Consider the following 14,613-nt stretch of genomic DNA (forward strand, 5'->3'; position numbering starts at 1 on the left):
CTGGATATCCTTGTATAAAATTAATCAAGCGACCATTTATGAAGCAGAAAAAAGTTTCTGAGCGATAGGTCGCAAGAAAATATTTTATTTTGTGAGATAATTTGAGGAGTAAAGTTGAAAGTTGAGGTGTTTTCTTTGCGATGTGTTTGAATGTCTAAAGTAAGGGTTGAGAAAGGTGTGCTTGTGCGTGTATGATTGATTGTTTTAAAAATTTTAAGAACTGAAAGAAGATGTTAAAAGTACAATTTAAAGTTATAGAGTTACATATTTTTGTTACTTTCAAATATTTCTTGATGTGCCATTAGGATCATTAGACTTTATCGATGCAGGTGATGAGGAGTAAGGCGATGCTATCTGACGAGAGGTGGAGGGCGTATGGCGGCACAAATCATGACCATGCAGTTTTCGCAAATGTTTTTAAGAACTTTTTATGCATTTTTTTAAAGTTGTTGAGGATTGAATAGTATATTTATTATTATATGCTAGTTATTTTTTCTGACTGCCAGATTATTTTCATATATACCTTGGGAGATTTATTTAGCATATGCAGTATTTGAATATTTTGGTTGAGTAAAGTTACTTGATTTCTGTCAGTTATTTTTAAAACATAGTTTTATTTATTCATGTTATTCCTTATCCCGTTTATTATTATTATTATTATTATTATTATTATTATTATTATTTATTAAAAAAATAGTCAACAAATTTAGTTATTTTTTATTTTAAGTTAAGAAAATAGAGGACGTTACAACTTGATATCTGAACATGGTCTCGGGGATTTGTGCCACTCTCACCACACCAAATTTGTTCAGATTCACCGCAAGTTTGTAAGTTTTCAAGTTATCTTAATTGTTATGAGGTTTTGATGATTTATTTATTGAGGTAAAAATAGAATATGTTTGTTCAGTAAAGTTATTTGCTTTTGCATTGAGGTGTCATGTGTGTTTGGTCATGGTGGTCTGTTGGACTGTATGAGACAGATGGCAGGTAGAGGACGTTCACGTAGGGACATGGAGGTCAAATTTCATTTCAGGCAGTGCAGGGAGACATAAAGATTCGATGAGTGGCTTCTTTGAAAGGACAAAATTTATTAAATATTGCAGTGGTTAATGAGTTTCCAAAAGTGTTTCCTGAAGATATTTTTGGACTATCACCAGACAGAGAGATCGAGTTCTCCATTGATCTAGTACTGGGTGCAGTACCAGTGTCTAAGGCTCCTTACAGAGTAGCACCTACAGAGATGAAGGAATTGAAAGACCAGATTCAGGAGTTGCTAGAAAAAGGATTCATATACCCTAGTTCATCACCTTGGGGCGCTCCAGTGCTGTTCGTGAAGAAAAAAGATAGCAGTTTGCGGTTGTGCATCGTTTACAGGGAGCTGAACAAGTTGATAGTGAAGAATAAATACCTGTTTCCAAGGATTGAGACTTGTTCGACCAGCTTCAAGGGACAAAATTGTTCTCAAAGATAGATCTTCCTTCGGGGTACCATCAGTTGAAGATTAGAGGGGCATACATTCATAAGACAGCTTTTAGAACTCGCTATGGCCACTAAGAGTTCATGGTTATACCGTTTGGACTGACGAATGATCCTTCACTATTCGTGGGCATGATGAACCGAGTATTCCAACAATACTTGGATCAGTTCGTGATTGTTTTAATTGACGACATCTTAATATATTCTAAGAGTCGAGAGGAGCATGTCATGCATCTGAGGACAGTGTTGCAGATTTTGAAGGAAAGACAGTTGTTTTCCAAATTCAGTAAGTGTGACTTCTGGTTAGAGAAGGTGGCGTTCTTGGGGCATATTATCTCCTAATAAGGAGTCGAGGTGGACCCAGCTAAGGTGAAATCAGTGAGGACTTAGCCAGTGCCTAAGACTGTCAGCGAGATATGCAATTTCTTGGGATTGGCAGGATACTACAGACAATTCATCAAGGGATTTTCGAATATGGCCCTACCTTTGACATCTTTGATGAGGAAAGGGGTCAAGTACGTGTGGAGTTCGGATTGCCAAGAGGGTTTTGAGGGGCTGAAGCAAGCCTTGATCGAGGCTCCAGTTTTAGCGATGCCATCTGGGCAAGGAGGCTATGTGTTTTACACTTATGTTTTTACGTCAGGTTTGGGAGTAGTGCTGATGCAGGATGGGAAAGTAATTGCCTACTCCTCCAGGCAGTTAAAGACATGGAAAAAAACTATCGTACTCATGATTTGGAGTTAGTAGCAGTAGTCTTTGCACTGAAGATCTGGAGGCACTACCTTTATGGCGAGAGATGTGAGATCTTCATAGATCACAAGAGCCTCGAGTATTTTTTTTTCACGCAAAAAAGCTGAACATAAGGCAACGTCGCTAATTGGAGTTAGTGACAGACTACGTCTGTATGATTAACTATCATCCAGGGAAGGCCATGGTGGTGGCTGATGCACTGAGCAGGAAGTCAACAGGGTTGGAACAATTGACAGTCCAGAGACAGTTGTTGATGGAGATGCAAAGGTTCGACTTGGTGTTTGTGACTCGAGAAGTATCGGTTAAGTTGGCAACCTTGAATTACAGTCGACCTTGAGAGACAAAATACGTGAGGGACAGCAGTATGATGAGCAGCTAATCAAATGAAGATAGAGAGCCATGGAGAGGGGCAGTGATCTGTACACAGTAGAGGATGGTATCGTATGATACCGAGGCAGACTTTGGGTTCCAACTGATGACACACTGAGACAGGAGGTTCTGACCAAAGCCCACCAATCTCTGTATTCCATCCATCCAGGGAGTACGAAGATGTACAAGGATTTGCAGCGTTTGTACTGATGGCCAGGTATGAAGCATGATATTTTTAGATTTGTGAGTTAGTGTCTCACGTGTCAGCAGGTGAAGGAAGAGCACCAGAGACCAGCTGGGATGTTGAAGCCACTTATTATCCCGGAGTGGAAATTAGAGCATATCAGCATGGATTTTATTGTGGGATTTTCGAGGATAGTGCAAGGTTTCAACTCTATATGGGTGATAGTGGATCGTCTTACCAAATCAGCCCAATTCATGCCAATTAAGATGACCTACAGCATGAGTAAGTACGTCAAACTGTACCTGAAGGAGATTTTTAGGTTGCATGGTATCTCAGTGTTGATCTTTTTTTTGATAGGGATCCATGTTTCACGTTCGGTTTTTGGAGAATAATGCATCATGCGTTGGGTACTAGGATGAAATTCAGCACATCTTTTCACTCACAGACAGACAGTCAGTCGGAGAGAGTAATATAAACATTGGAGGACTTGCTGAGGGCGTGTGTGTTGGATTTTTGAGGGAGCTGGGATGTGAAGTTGCCACTGATCGAGTTCACATATAATAACAACTATCAGGATTTTATTCAGATGGCTCCCTATGAAGCCTTGTATGGGAGGAAGTGCAGGACTCCGATTTACTATGATGATGTTGGAGAGAGAGTTGAGATGGGACCAAAGATCATGAGGCAGACTGCTGAGGTGTTAGTTCAGATTCACCAACGTATAAGGACCGCTCAGAGTCTCCAGAAGAGTTATGCAGACAGGCGCAGACGCGATTAAGAGTTTGTAGTGGGTGATCACATTTTTTTGAAGGTGGCTCCGATGAAAGGAGTGATGATATTCGGGAAGAAAGTGAAGCTGAGCCCTCGTTTCATCAGACCATTTGAGATTCCAGAGCGAGTGGGGACTTTAGCCTATAGATTGGGGTTTTTTTATATTTAATTTTAAAAAAAATTAAATTTCAAAAATAATTTGAAATAGGAAGAGTTACAAAAATACCTCAAAACGTTCTTGCAAACAGCGGACCCTGCAAAAAAAAAAATGCAGGGTCCGCTATTAAAGAGAGCGGATGCTGCAAATTGCAGCGTCTGCTCATGCTGGCAGCGGACGCTGCCAGCATATACATGGGGACTTGCAAAAACGCAAGTCCCCAGGTACACCTTTCTTTCTTTTTTTTTTATTTGTTTTTAATTAATTAATTATATAATTAATAATATTTTGTAAAATTATATTTAATAATTTAGTAGTATGATCATTTTTTTTTCAAAATTTTAAATTTCGAATTTGATAATCGGTCTGAAAAATTATTAAAGAAACAAAACATAAAATTTACGGTTAAAAAAATTAAATTGATTAAATAAATTTACGATTTAACTTAAATTTTGTTCAGTTGAGTTATATATTTATTTTAATCATTTGGATTTGTGGAGATCTCTCGTTTAAGTTGATAAATCTAGAGTAGTTAATTCAAATCTATTTAAACCGAACTGATGCAAAAATGCTATTACAAAATTTCTCAATCCGAAACAAAATCATCTCAAAAATTAGAATTAAAATTTATGGTTAACAAATTCAATTGATTAAATAAATTTTTTTGTGATCAGTTATCAACATATTTTGATAAATTTATTTTAATATAAAATTTATTATTTTGATAAATTATTTTATATCATATTTTTTAATATAAATTTTATTTTTTTATTAAAAATTGGTTAGCGGAGTTATTGACTTATTTTAATTCGTTTGGATCTCTGCAAATTCTTATTAATAGACATAGAGAATTAATTTGGATATATTCCAGTCAGTTCGAGTTCACAATATTCGAGATGATTTTGTTTCGGCAAATTCAATTGATTAAATAATTTTTTTTGTGATCAGTTATCAACATATTTTGATAAATTTATTTTAATATAAATTTTATTTTTTTGATAAATTTATTTTATATCATTTTTTAATATAAATTTAAAATTTTATTTTTTTAATTAAAAATAAGTCAATAACTCCGCTAACCAATTTTTAATTTTTAATAAAAAAATAAAATTTATATTAAAAAATATAATATAAAATAAATTTATCAAAATAATAAATTTTATATTAAAATAAATTTATCAAAATATATTGATAACTGATCACAAAAAAATTTATTTAATCAATTGAATTTGTTAACCATAAATTTTAATTCTAATTTTCGATATGATTTTGTTTCGGATTGAGAAATTTTGTAATAGCATTTTTGCATCAGTTTGGTTTAAATAGATTTGAATTAACTACTCTAGATTTATCCACTTAAACGAGGGATCTCCACAAATCCAAATGATTAAAATAAATATATAACTCAACTGACCAAAATTAAGTTAAATCGTAAATTTATTTAATCAATAAAATTTTTTTAACCGTAAATTTTATGTTTTGTTTCTTTAATAATTTTTCAAAGATTATCAAATTCAAAATTTAGAATTTTGAAAGAAAAAATGATCATACTACTAAATTATTAAATATAATTTTACAAAATATTATTAATTATATAATTAATTAATTAAAAAACAAATATATATAAAAAAAAAAGGTGTACCTGGGGACTTGCAAACGCAAGTCCCCATGTATATGCTGGCAGCGTCCGCTGCCAGCATGAGCGGACGCTGCAATTTGCAGCGTTCGCTCTCTTTAATAGCGGACCCTGCATTTTTTTTTTCAGGGTCCGCTGTTTGCAAGAACGTTTTGAGGTATTTTTGTAACTCTCTCTATTTCAAATTATTTTTGAAATTTAAATTTTTTTTTAAATTAAATATAAAAAAAAACCCTATAGATTGGCTTTACCACCCCATCTTTCTGCAATGCATAATGTGTTCCATGTTTCGATGCTTTGGAGGTACATGACTAATCCTACGCATGTTGTAGTAGCCTGGTCCCATTTTACAAGATTAAGTTGCTAATCATGTTTATATTTAACATGATTAAGGGATTTTAATAAGATCTAACGAACCAAGGAATTGGGTCCAGATTGCCCAAAAAATGCTTATTGGTCTTATTTGGGCTCGGGCAGTTCGGAGGGTCCGAACCCAAGGGACTTCGAAGGCTCTGTTATGGTTTGGGGGTGGTGAGATCGGACGATCCGATCTTGGGATCGGACGGTCCGAACTCCCCTAGGACAGTTATCAAAAGGATTTTTACAGGTGTTTCGATCAAGTGGGATCGAAGGATCCGAAGAGGGGATCGGACCGTTCGAACTTGGCCTGCATGCAACGTGGACATCATGCAAGGATCGGACCGTCCTAAGAGGGGTTCGGACGATCCAAACTCGGCCTATAAATAGGGGTCCGAGGGCTCACTTTTGAAATGCAAAAAGTTCATCTCCTCTCCCGTCATGCTTTTATTTTAAGGGCTTTGAGACTCTTTCTTTAAGAGTTGGAGTTGGAATTAGTATTTTTTTTTATAGCAGACAGTGTCCGTAGTAGCGGCCAGGCGGCGGAGCTCTGGCAAAGCATCCAGGGGTCATAGCTAGGCTATGCCCAGGCTCTGGGGCATTTGACATCAGTGAGCTGACGACAGGTGAAGATATGACTTTGATTACCTATATTAAATAGGGAGTAGGCTATAGTTTATTTAAAACTTTTAGAGCTTAGTAGGTGATGTTTGGCATGCTAGGTAATGCATGGTATTTATATTGTAGTGCTGCATGATAGGCTTGGATCTAGATGAGAGTTTTTAGGATCTGACTTATAAAGGTACGGAAGTATTTATTCGAGATATCCAGATGAGTATGCATATATTATGTGTTTGCATGTATTATCTGATTGCATGATTTATATGATACAACATATCATGACTGTATGTTGCATTCATATGCCTATTGATCCTTTTACCTTAGAGGTAACCTGTAGTAGGGTGCTCACCCTACAAGTTATGGATGGTTGGAAACGTAAGTTTTGTGTCAGTCACCGTGATGGTTGGACACATGTACTAGTATTAGTCACCATTATCCACTGGGTATATGATCCACCTCCTGAGGTGACGGCGCAACGTGCTATATACCCTAGGCCCGGTCTATTGAGCTTGTTTCTTGACAAGAGAGTCTTGGTACCTAGTTTCACTTTCAAACATGCACGTATAATACCGAATACTCATACTCACATACTGAGCATGTTAGGCTAGCTTTTGGTTGTTTTTCTGTTGGCTGGATGCCCTATTCCATGGGGCAGTTGCAGGTAGTTCTCCCGGAATCAGGGAGGTTAGGTGGTGACCAAGGCTGGATAGCAGGGTTGACCACTAGGTTTTGCTTACCTAGTACTATTTATTTTAAGATTTCGCAGTTACTTTGATTAAGATTATTTTATTGATTAATTGCATGCTTAAGTTCTGATTAGTAGGTGATCACGTCTCGGATCACTACATTTATGGTATCAGAGCATGTAATAAGATTCTTTGGGACATAGTATTGATATTGGGTTATCCTTTGTAGGATTACAAGTTGGATACAATGACGATAGCAGTATCAGGATTTGGAATAGCAAGATGTCTAGGCTTTTCCAAGATCGTCATTTCCAAGGTTGGCAGCAGAGGTTCGTATTATGTGGATCCCAGCAGGATGGAGCTGGAAGAGAATATCCAATTTTCAATGCCAGGAACTTCTCAGGGTTGAACGGAATATGTGACATGTAGTCATCCATTATGCGTCGACCAAGAAAGCCACCCCAGAAGACTCTCCACTAGTAGTTGGAGAGATTGACGAAAAAATCTTGTCTCATCTACCAGATAAGGAACCCAACAATATTGGAAGGATCCGGTAGATTAGAAAGATTTAATCTTTTAGAGCTTGTGATAAAAGAGGTATGCTGACATGAGTAGCAGACGGAAACTCCACGTTCAAAATATGTAGTCGGAATGAATGTTTTTCGCAGGAGTTTAAATATTGTTTTGGGTTTTATTGTAAATAGTATTTCAGTTGTAAGCAGTTGAATCAGATGTATTAAAGCTTTTGGTTATTAAATGTACATCTTTCAGCGTAATCTTTTGATTAAGTTTTGTATTACATGGGGTTGTAATAAAGATTTTATTAGAAACCTGGATTGGTGGTTCAAGTATTGTAATCTTTGAGATTATCTTGGTTTTATTGAATAAAAGATTGATAATTTGTTCAAATGTATATTTGATAATTTTGCATGTTTTAGAGGAATAGTTGTAAATGTTTTACCTAGAATATTCTAGTAAACCAATTGTTTGCCTGAGATGATGTGATTCATCAGGGGGCATGGGTGTTTGTTCTAGGCGGATTTCTTTAGAACAGTTGGTTGTTTTTGACCTCTTTAGGTTGTTGCCTTGTGATGATGGATTTTCATTAGAATGTCAGGCTAATTAATACCAAGAGTTGTGGACTGTGATCAGGACTATACGTGAGGGAGCGCGACCCTTAGTTGGTATTGCTCTGGAAGTTTTCATACTTCAGAGGTTATTTGGAGGCCTTTGTGCTCCAGCGTATATATATGGAAGGCTACTCAGTCTGTATATTTGGCAACAGTCACAACAAGGTATAACTTTGAATTGAATAGATACCAGGAGTGGTATCAAGGTTTAGTTATCATCTGTTAGAGATACAGATGTCCTGTTGTTAGAACAGTCTTGGAATAGATTTTTCCTTGACAAATAATCGTTCTGAGCGGATAAGTTTAAGTCTTTGATTTGGGATTTCGAGGATTTAATTCTAGAGTTTAGTTGAATTTATATTCAACAGGATTTAACTGTCAAATGTTTGCAGACTCGGGATTTGAATTGTGCATCTGTAAGAGAATTTTCCTTGACCAGTGATTTTGGTCCAGATAAGAATGTTGCATAATATCATAAACTCAGGGATGAGTTATGCCAAAATGCTGATGACTGTCGGATTCTGAGATGGTATAGTAAGTGCGACCTTATGCTTGTGTACTCTGGAAGGATTTTTTTGTTCCAGTTTGGCATTATAGGAAGACTTACCTCAGTCTCGTTGTATGCACAGTCATAGCAATGGGTATAACTATCAGGAGAATATTCAGGATTTATTTGAGTCTTCTGGAATTATTCTTGGTGCTGGGTTAGTGCACATGGATTTAATTAAATATCATCTGACTTCATCAGAGATACAGAATTTGGTTTCCGTGGACAGAATAATCTTGGAAATGATTCCTTGACAAGTGAATATTATGGACGGATAGTTCTCGCACGTGATACTGGGGGAGAACCAGGAGGATTTACCCTGTATTATATGATTCTATCAGAAGTATAACTAGTGATCAGGGTCTTGATTACTATATGAACAAGGAATTCTAAGTGATGAGTTTACTTAGGTAAGTATCCCTGTAAGAATTGGAAATTAATTGATGGGTTATCAAGCAAATATGATCAATGATAGACATGGAGGAGTGCATTTCCAATGATATTCTGGAAGTATTTTGTACTTCAGAAAGGGGTGAAAAATTTTCTCAGTCTAGAAATCATTGCAACAGTTACGTTAAAGTATAATTTAGTGTCAGTTTAATAACTTTGAAAAGATATTTGATTTTTTTTGTCAGAACAGTGATGGATAAGTGTTTCCCGACTAGGAATATTTTACATTAAAAGAATTTGAGATCTATCTGATGATTGATATAGTTAGTGAATGACAGATGTCATTTACCTGCTAAGTTACAGTATGGATTCGTCAGTATTAGAATTCACTTGGATAGTGAAATTTGAGCACTTAGGTGTTCATGTCTTCTTTTAAATGGCCAGTTAAGTTGGTGCAAGTTTTGTGCCTAGTGATTATTTGTGACTATTTGTCTGAGGCATTCAGAGATGGAAATAGTTGTTTCCAAGGAACATGCTAGTTCAACATTTGGATTTCCTTCTATTTAAGGAGAGTTGATAAGAAGTTTTTACTTTTAAAAAATTATCTGTGATAGATACAGATGTTGTAACCTCATAATGGGGGAGGAAAATGTTCTTGTAGAAGGAACAATTGAAATTTTTCATCACTTGATGATAAGGAACTGATAGGATGGGTACAATACTCAGATATTCAGTTCTCAGAAACTTTTATGCAATAATTCTGGGATTATATTGTCAGAAATTGATCTAGAAAGTGTTTGAATTATTATGGTTACTAACAGGATAGCATCAAGTGTTTAGACATGGAAAATGGACAGCAGCTGAGATTAAGTTACCAGGTCTAGCGGGATTGTTGTCACTGATTTTCTGAGATATCTATTGGATGAGTTAGGCCATTGATATATCTGATTCGATGAGATCGAGTCAGGGGTTAGCTAGATTGTTTTGATTTAAGGACTTTTCCAAAGTGATATGAAACAGTTTTGTTCATCTTGTGTCACAAGTCAGAATTTTATAAGGAATTATTATTATCCGTGGTAGGATAATCACTATTCTTATTTTTCAGGTGTTATATCAAGTTATGAGATAGATGTCATTATATTTGTACTAGGGATTGTACTAATAGACTTTTGAGTCAACAGAATAAATATTGATATTTCCAAGAAAAGAACTTGAAGGGTTCAAGAAATCAAAAATTGTAAACAACGACATTGTCACAGGTGTTATGACAAGTGTTAGTAATTAAGTATGAGAATCCTTTCGGCATACAAGGATCTGCATACAAGGTTCTGGTGGAAAGGAATGAAGAGAAGTGTGTATCAGTATGTCTCTAGATGTTTGGTGTATCAGCAGGTCAAGGCAGAACACTGACGACATGGAGGATTGCTTCACAGTTTACCTATTACTGAGTGGAAATGGGAGTTGATCACAATGGCCTTAGTGACCCATTTACTGGTGACCTCGAGGAATTGTGATGCTATCTGGGTTGTGGTGGACCGACCACCAAGTTTGCACATTCATTCCATATAACCCGGACTACAGTTTTGTCAGGATGACACAGTTGTACATCCAGGAGATTGTTCAATTTCACGGAGTGCCTGTGAGCATTGCCAGTGATCGAGACCCCAGGATTACTTTCAGGATCTGGGGGAGTCTTTAGCGCTCTATGGGTACTACTCTTAGCTTGAGTACAACACATCACCTAGATACTGACGGGCAGTTAAAACGCACGATTAGTACTCTTGAAGACATGTTTCAAGCGTGTTCTTAGGACTTATACTCCACTGTTCTTGGAAAAAGTTGGGGAGCGACAAGTGATAAGACCAGAATTTATTCAACCAAGGATTGGTACAGTTGGTTTACCAAAGAGATATCTCTAGAGTTTATTGGTCTAATTGAATTATTGGACAATGACATGAGATATAGTTCACGCAACAAATAATTATTTCTCTTGTTCTAATTCTGTGAGACCTCGATTCTAATCATCTAATCTCGAGATAAACAATAATAAAGCATACAAGATTAAAAGAAAAGAATTTTTTTTTAAATAAGGGCTGCGCTCGATCGCATGAACTCGTGCGATCGAGCGCACCATCCATGCCTTAAACACTGCCGAAAAAACTTAGGTGCTGCGCTCGATCCTATGAACTCATGGGATCGAGCGCACAAATTCTGCAAGGTCTCTTCCTCAACAAATATGAGGGCCGCGCTCGATCCTGCGAACTCGTGAGATAGAGCGCGCCCTCTGCCCAGAAAAAAAAACAGAAACAGGGCAGACTTTCAACAATTCAAACACCATTTAATCTTCAATCTAACACATGCATCAACATTTCCAACATGCATATTACATTACAAGGTAGTTCTAGAGTTATAAAATCTCAAACTAATAGAACATTCTTAAGTCTAGCTTATTCAATTCAATACAATACAATACAAGTTCGAATACAATCTAAGTTTGATTACATATTTGACTTCTACAACAACAAGACCTCACTCTACCAACTCGACCACCTAGCCATGCGATCTCTGACTCGGTCCTGCCCCACCTATTGCCAAGCACACATACAAATACAAGACAACAGCCGGATAAATCCGGTGAGAATTCAATTCCCAGTAAAAGAGACAAAACATGCATATCAAATAATATATCAAACATGATATATGAAACTACCAAACAAGAATTCCAATAGACTCTGGGTAATGCATAAAATGCAATGCATGTCTTTAAACCAGGATTATCAAGTCTGGATAATCACAAGGTACAGGTTCTCTTCTCTTTTTGGGATCCCGAGGACAAAATATCACCAACACACCGACTCTTCCGATCGAGGTGGACGGTGCATATTTTACTCCTCTAGACTCTGGGCATCTATAGGGAGTGTTTCTCGATAATTGGTAAAAAAATCTGCTAACCAATTTCACTCAACTATAGTCCACAGAACATCTAATTCCTCTGGGCCTCTCTTGCCCGCAAAACAAAGGTAATTGGCTCAATATGAATGCAAATGCAAATCAAACAACAAACTACATAAACTTCAAGTAGCATGCAAGTATGTGATATTCCCTAGGACACTCGAATCAATCCGGATTCGAGTTAATCGTCCTATTCCATTCCAAAGTTATCTTTACCTCTTATTTGATTGGCGTAGCTACAATCCAAACAAGCTACAAGCACAAAAGGCTCAATCAAAACATCACTCAATACAAGTCAAGGAAAAGAGTAACCTCGATACCAAACCTTGATCACTTTTTCAACGATTCGAATTCTGCCAATTCAGGACTCCACGATCTGCAACTGAATCTGAAAGGAGATATAAAATAATTCCAAAGTCAATCCATCCAATTAAAACCATTCAAACTCAATTCCAACTCCTAAATCCAAAATCTCATCAATATAAACAATTGATATTCCAAAACTCAAACTGGCGGCATAACGACTATAACTGATCAAACCGGAAATAAAGACAGCAGTACAGCATCTCAAACAACTCATATCAATGCTAAAACCACAATAAAGGTTCAAACCCAACAAATCTCAAAACTCAATTTTAGAATAAACTTCCAAAATTCCTAACAATTCCGAACGACGTCCTAATTCAAAACCGACTGAGAATAAACGATCAGAACTCTGCCAAGAACAACATAATTGCAACTCAATCGATTCTAAAAAAATCCAAAAAATAGAACAAATCTGATCGGGGAAATACTTACGATATAACGGAGCTCTCGCTGCCGTGATCGCTAATCTGCCTTCAGAATTAAATTCCAACGGACAGATCGAGCTCGGGGTGAAATCTGGAAGCTTAAGAAAACTTGGAGTCGGCTCTAATGGAGGGATACGGCTTGGAGGGGAAGGAAATGAAGAAAAGAAGTCAATCCCAAGTATAAATATCTATTAAATTCTAAAATTGCGTTTTAGTCCCTGAAATTTCCAAAATAGACCCTGATCAAAATCAAGTTGGCTCTTGAACTCTGTAATCTCCGATTATCTCAAATAAAGTCAATTAAGATAAATTTGGGGCGTTACAAATTCAGTGGTTGTATCAAGGTACTGAAGAAGCCATTTGGGAACGTGAGAACAGTATGCGTACAGATTATCAAGAATTGCTTGGAAAATGTTGTATTTCAGTAGTATCTTGTAAAATATTCATCCTGAATAAAGGATGTTTATTCAGTGATAACTGCATTCAATACTTAAGATTGTTCGAGGATGAAATATCTTAAGTAGGGGGAGAATGTAGTAGCAGCTCAGTCCCATTTTACAAGATTAAGTTGCTAATAATGTTTAGATTTAACATGATTAAGGGATTTTAATAAGACCTAACAGACCAAGGAATTGGGTCCAGATTGCCCGAAAAATTCTTATTGGGCTTATTTGGGCTTGGGAAGTTTGGAAGATCCAAAATAGGGTTCGAAGGGTCCAAACCCAAGGGACTTCGGAGGCTGTGTTTTGGTTCAGGAGGTGGTGAGATCGAACGGACGGTCCGAACTCCCCCAGGACAGTTGTCAAAAGGATTTTTACAGGTATTTTGGTCGAGTGGGATCGAACGATCCGAAGAAGGGATCGGACCGTCCAAACTTGGTCTGCATGCAACGTGGACTTCATGCAAGGATAGGACCATCCGAAGAGGGGTTCGGACGATCCGAACTCGGCCTATTAATAGGGGTCCGAGGGCTCACTTTTGAAATGCAAAAATTTCATCTCCTCTGCCGTCATGCCTTTATTTTAAGGGCTTTGGGACACTTTCTTTAAGAGTTGGAGTTGGAATTAGTATTTTTTTATAGCGAACAATGTCCGTAGTAGCGGCCAGACGGCGGAGCTCTGAGGAGGCGTCCAGGGGTCGTAGCTAGGCTATGTCCAGGCTCTGAGGCATACAATATCAGCGGGCTGACGACGGATGAAGGTATGACTTTGATTCCATATAGTAAATAGGGAGTAGACTATAGTTTATTTAAGGCTTTTAGATCCTAGTAGGTTATGTTTGGCATGCTAGGTAATGCATGGTATTTATGTTGTAGTGCTGCATGGTAGACTTGGATCTAGATGAGAGTTTCTAGGACCTGCCTTATAAAGGTATGGAAGTATTTATTCGAGATATCCAAATGAGTATGCATGTATTATGTGTTTGCATGTATTATGTGATTGCATGATTTATATGATACAAAATATCATGAATGTATGTTGCATTCATATGCCTATTGAGCTTTTTACCTTAGAGGTAACCTGTAATAGGGCGCTCACCCTACGATTTGTGGATGGTTGGATACGTAAGTCTTGTGTCAGGTCACCATGATGGTTGGACAAATGTACTAGTATCAAGTCACCATTATCCACTGGGTATATGAGCCACCTCCTGAGGCGACGGCGCAGCGTGCTATGTACCCTGGGCCCGGTCTATTGATATTGTTTTTGACCTGAGAGTCTTGATACCTAGTTTCACTTGCATACATGCACGTATAATACCGTATAATCATACTCTCGTACTGAGCATGTTAGGCT

Source organism: Henckelia pumila, chromosome 3 (genome assembly GCF_033568475.1).
Source record: "Henckelia pumila isolate YLH828 chromosome 3, ASM3356847v2, whole genome shotgun sequence".
NCBI classification, from domain to species: domain Eukaryota; kingdom Viridiplantae; phylum Streptophyta; class Magnoliopsida; order Lamiales; family Gesneriaceae; genus Henckelia; species Henckelia pumila.